We start from the raw sequence: 6,184 nt of genomic DNA on the forward strand, positions 1-6,184 counted from the left end.
ACAGCTAACGTTGTGTATTGGAATAGGCAGAGTCTGAACATCCTTTACTCCTTTCTGGAATAAGGAAAGTGAATGTTGCTGAGGTCACTGCATCCCAGTGATGTAATACTGCTTAGTATGGCCTTTGATTCTGTTTTTCTACTCATACCATCATCCTTACATCTTTACTCAAGTACAGCGAGTGCAACATTCTCTTTTATCACTAATCCGAACATGCAGGTAATAACTCTCTGTACTAGTTATTGAATACAATACATAGAAAAATGACATAAGTGGGAATGAAACAGCGCTGCCTTAAGCTGTTATTGCATATCACTAGGTTTCTGACATCCAGCACTGTCATTGTCTGAGGTCTTGATAAAGTACAGTTATTTTCTAATATGATAAAGATCATACTAAATACTGTACTTGTATACTAACAACATGTATGAACTAGAACCACTGAAAAGTTAACAGCAAATACCTGAAGCATACATTTACATTGACCTCAGGCAGTTTTACCCTATACTGTGTGTTAATGTCATTTAGCACACATCAACATCAGTTAATCATTTCCAAGTGATCAATAAAGCTATATGCAAGCACTCACAGGAACCTGTAGGCATTGAGTGCTAATATTTTTCCTAGCAGCATAATGACAGACACCACATTTTGGTAACCACTTCAGAGTGAATAAATTAACTTAAAATATTTTTTTATCCATTAAATATAACTATTACTTTACAAGTTTGGGGACTGGTATAATATATTTGCAGAGTGGATTGAAAGTAGTGTCTGATGGGGGATGGTTGACTAAAGTAAGAAGTGGCATAAATAAAAGATCAAGACAAGAGAACCTCAATAGAATACTGACATTTTTTCTAAAAGATCTGTAGTTGTCATTAACAAGTGTGAAAAGTTTGTGTCAGTAGTCTGAAATTCAAGGTGAAAGAGGAAGAGATGCTCTTGTTCTTCCTGAAGCAAGAAGGAAGAAAAGCTAGTTTTGGCAAGTTTGGCTTTTGTAAATGCGCACTGTGTAGTTATAATTTATATAGTATGTGTCATACTGTTAGGAGTTGCGTAGGAAAAGTAGGCCACAGAAAAGAGGCAGAAATAGAGCTTGGTGGTTAGAGAATTCACATTTGCAAATATTCTGCTTTGACTTGCATGCATGGCAGAAGGTTAAAAGTACAGGTTGTATTTCCTTGGTCCAACTGTTTATCCACCATGTGACACAACAGTGAAACTCATTTTGCATTGAGCGATTCCAGATTTACACTGGTCTCCCTGACAATGGAGTAAGTAGCATACAGACACACAAAAGATTTAAATGCTTTGACTTTAGCATGACTGGCTGATACCAATAAGAAAAGTAGATAAGAGTCTCAGATATTTTGCCGATGTTGATAAACTGTTAGTTACACATCTGAGGAAGCCATTGCCCTTGTTGAGAGACACAGACACTATTTAGGCCTAATTAACCTACTGCAGTGACAGCCGAGACAGTGACCACAAATACAATTCCAGAGCTCTGCCTCATTTACATCTCTAACAAGAAAATAAGTCTTTTCCTATTATTTGGAACCTAGCACTACCAAGGTTTTGGGGCTGTATTGTTTATAGACTCCTTGTTTGTTAAAAAGGAGTTTTGATTAGTCCATCATCTTGCACTCCAATTTTTACCTTGCTTGAAGGAACTGCATAACCACAAAAGACAGCCAAGTCAAAAAACATCTTTGCCCAAGATATGCATCTAAAATAAGATTTTTCTTTTAAAAAAACTCTGTAACACATTATTTACATTGAGTATTATGAGGCTTTCTGATAACAACACTGATTAATATAAGAACATCAAAAACATCACAAAAATATATGCATTTAACTTACTAAAACAAGAGCTTTTAATTAGTATATATATCAATACATGTACAATAAATGTTTAAATTACATCAATACTATCCACTTAGAGAAAGTGCTATAAATACCACAAAACCTTAGAGGCTAGAAGCAGATGATGTATTTTATTAATAGACTTAAAGATAACTCAGCTGAATTGCATGATTCAGTGTCTGCTCTAGATACCATAGTTCTTTTTCTGTGAGAAAGTAAACACTTTGCAATAATCTTAAAATTATGAAAATAGTCTACTGCATGAGCCAAGAGTCATTTAACTCCAGGGACTGCAGTGAAGTTGAGTAATTTTTAAATGTTGAGACCAAATCCAGTTCTGCTACATTCAGAAATTTTATGTCACCTGAAGGAGCAATCTCCAGGACACACACAGGAGGATGTAATTAAATGACACAAAGGCAATCAATATTTAAAAGGCAACAAAGTTCAGTGTTTTTTTCTTGTTTTAGGGTAAAATGAATACTTGCTCCATTATATAGATGTAATTAGCTCTGTTCTAAACTATCATTATAAGATAATTCTTCAAAACAAACACACTTTTGAATTTTACTATCATGTAATAACAAGCTACAGTAGATTCAGGTTTGGGGTTTTTTTTTCCTCCTTGCTGGTATTCGTCTCTTCTAGCACTGGACTGATTTAGCATTAAGAAGGTATTATGCCTTAATTCAGACAGATTACTGCTCTAATACACGTAAATATAGTTTACAAATTAAGAAATCACAATTTAATATTGTCAGTGGAGGTCGAGCTGGGTATGCTTCAGCTGTGTTCTGACTTTTCCTGTGATGCATCAGCATTTTGGAGGGCACAGAACACCTCATTGGATTGGGGCTGTTACCTGAGCTTTATTTACAGCACAGCTTTAAATAGCTGTGCCACATGAAGGCAGCAATCCTTTGGAGGGTAATCAGAGAGACTGCTCATGTGGGTTTGTACTCGGCACGTACAAACACATTTGGAGGACTACGACTTCACCACTTAAAGCAGCGTGAGAAGTGTCATGATTACAGAGTTTACTTACCCACATTGCATTTAGCACTACTGAGCTCACTTTTTAGTTTAATTTAGTTTCAGACATCCAAATGAACCTCTTCCATGACAACGACAGAGTGCTTACAATTGTCTGCTGCTGGAAGAACTGATCTGGGTACAGGCTGTAGCCCAGACCTTATGTCAGATCAGAAAAGTAATCCATCTAAAGCCAAACCTAGGAAATGTTTCAATGTTTTTCTGATGCCACTACTCTCAGGAAGAAGAGCTACAGGTCAGAAATACAAGTGCCCAGCAGGGAAATGGTGCTGCAGAAAACAAGTAGGCCAAGGGGATGAACACCGGTCACATCAGTACTGCCTCCAACAAGGATACCTACACTGGTGCTCAGGAGGATTTTAAAATCCCAGAGACCTGGGCTTCACCTGCCCGTACAGGAAGTTCCCTATTAACTCCTCCAACTTTGTGACTGAAATCTTATATTCTTTGGGAGAGCAAACAGCTTTTGAATTATTTGTTTTATGCTCATGTAACTGTGGTATTTTAAAAAACACTGATTTTTCTTGAATCTTTGAGCTTTTGTACCTACTTGAGTAACATCCAACCTCTTTAAAAATTTATGAATTTTTCCTAAAATAAAACTCCAGTGCTTTAAACTTGCAGAAGCTCTACATCAATGACAACACAGGATTGTTATATTACCCAGTGTTTATCGTTCTTTGAAGAACTCCTCTGCTATTTTGAGAATCTTTTGATTAAAGATTCTAAATATATTTAGAAACCTATACTTCTGACACTTTTGACTTTGACTCTTTTTGATCAAGAAGGTTATACTCAATACAGAAGACTTTTTCAAGTCACACAGTTCCACCACATAAATATAGCTCCTAAATAGAGTTGAACTTTTTAGGATAAGGATTGTATTTGAATCAAACCTCCTAAAGCCGTGGGGCAAGCACCCTTTTCTCTGTTTTAGCAGTTAGCTCAGGATGGCAGGGCACAGCAAGGCCCAGTTCCCTCCCCAGGAGCAGAAACCACAACAGCAAGACAGGGGCCTCACCAGCAAGGGCCCCCCCACAGTACCTGATCAAGGAGTGCAGGCACCCACTGCAGCAAGGCAGGGCTAAGGTCAGGCTGGGAACACAGCACAGGAGCCAAGCCAGCAACCACTATCAGGCACATCTACAGTGAAAAGACAGGTGTGAGACCAAGCTAGGAAATCAACCTCCAGGTCAGGGTGCAGAGAGAACGTAACAACCAGCCAGCAGAGCTACAAAGCTTAAATACAGAGTGAGGACTCCGAGCTGAGCTTAAATGGGTCCCCTGGGCAGGGTGTGGGGGAGGACCCAGGTGAGACTGGTCAGGGCTGTCACCACCTGTTGGTGCTCTCAGTATATAACTCACAACTTCCTGAGCAGTTGCACAGAGAATTTGTTTGTGTGGGGACTAGTCAAAAGCATACACTAATGTACAGGCTTTAATAACTTGTGAAGGTTGTTGATTTATTTCTTCTCTGATTAAGTGTCAATTAGTTCAGATTTTCTTTAAGGTATTGTATAGTGGGTAATCAGTTGTATTTATCAAGGTTTCAACAGGTAATTCACATGGCATACAACCCTCTTTTTCTTCCTATATCTTAATACATAGGTCTTTCCAGTTAAATATGGTCATCTCTTCCATCAACCAGAAATATTTGGTTTTAACAAAACTTTAGAATTGGTTCTTTAGCCTTAAAAGAAAGGAGTGTCTTGATATAACTTGATACCAACTACATGCTAATTCTCTCCTTTTAGGTGCTGAGAACCTTTCACCTTTCTTTTCTTTTACCAGCAAGCTGATTAATACATTACCTGGATAAATACCTTGTATGATATGTTGTAGGCTGTTGCAGTCTGTTAGCAGACTTTCAGAAATATTTTTGAGCAGACTGAAGAGGTGTTCTCAAGGGGGGAATTCCTAGGTCAAGGCCAAACACCTAGACCTCCTCTCAAAGATGTCTTCATATTAACTTTAGTTAAACAGCTTCTTTCAGAGCCAGTGATTACTTGATATTTGGGAGTTTTGGAGGAAAGCTTTTGTTAGGAACATGAAGCTGATAATGGAGTCAGAACTACCCTTGTAGTCCTTTCTGCTGGAGAACTGTCTATAAATACCTTTTATGCCCTGGAAGTTGTAGGACAGAAAAAGCATTTCTCTTCCAGGCACTCAATTTCTATGCTTTTTACTCTTTACTACTACTCTTTTTGGTTGTGGGTTTTTTTTTCTCTAGGATCATGCTACAGGACAGTGGTTGACATTTTGGAATAATTGGAACAAATCACTTATGATCTCTGTATTCAGGTATGTGTTCCATGAAAAATACTTTTTTAATGTTATCCTGACCGAGGGTCAGCAATTACTTTCACAAGCAGCACCAAGATTTCAGGGGCTCGGCATCATTCTGTATGCAAAATCTTACAAATGTGTGAAGAAATGCTTGTTTGTGGGAAGACAGTGTCATAGAGTTTTCTTACGCAACACTCTGTAAAGAGGAAACTGATCTGCAGATGGAGGTTGCTCAGAGCTTACTTTATGTTTTAGTCTCCTAGAATGGGTTTTTGAGACAAAGCTGTTCCCTGGAGAGTACATGCAGGTGTCGAATTATACATTACACAAAAGAGTGGGCTGCTGTGATCAGCTGTGCCACAGGACTGTTCTTAAATATAAACACAGATGCGAACATTCCTCCTTCTCCACAAGACTATGAGCATCTGTTGCTTTTATCAGAAGTGCAGGCCGTTGTAATTACAGGCTGAAGTGCTGTAAGACACCCCGGTAAGGTCTGAACTACATTTTGGTTTACAGCAGGAACCTAATTCCGGGCTGAAATTTCGACGTCTGAACGACGTTTGCTTCTGTTCATGTTCTTCAAAATAACACACGTATCAGCCGCAGTGTTGGCGAAACAGGGGGTCCCGCCCGCGGGGTGCGCCCCGCCGCCCTAGCGGGTCTCGGGGAGGCGGGAGAGCTGCCGGGGCCGGGCCGCACGCTCCGTTCTGCCGGAGCCGCGGCACGCCGGGTCCCGGTGACCCAACAACCTTGCGACGGTCCCGGGCAGCTCCTCCGGGACGCACCGCGCCGGCGCTCAGGGCTCTCGCCGCAGCGGCCGGGGCTCGGCAGCGCCAGCGAATGGCTCCTGTCGGCCGCGCCCCGCCGGCGGCCGTTGCCGACGGCGGGCGGAGCGGAGGCGGGCGGGTTTGAAAGGGAGGCGCCGCGGCCGCCGGGGGCTGAGCTGGGAGCGGCCGGTGCTCCGGCCCGGCCC

The sequence above is a fragment of the Strix uralensis genome, chromosome 8 (assembly GCF_047716275.1).
Source record: "Strix uralensis isolate ZFMK-TIS-50842 chromosome 8, bStrUra1, whole genome shotgun sequence".
In the NCBI taxonomy this organism is placed as follows: domain Eukaryota; kingdom Metazoa; phylum Chordata; class Aves; order Strigiformes; family Strigidae; genus Strix; species Strix uralensis.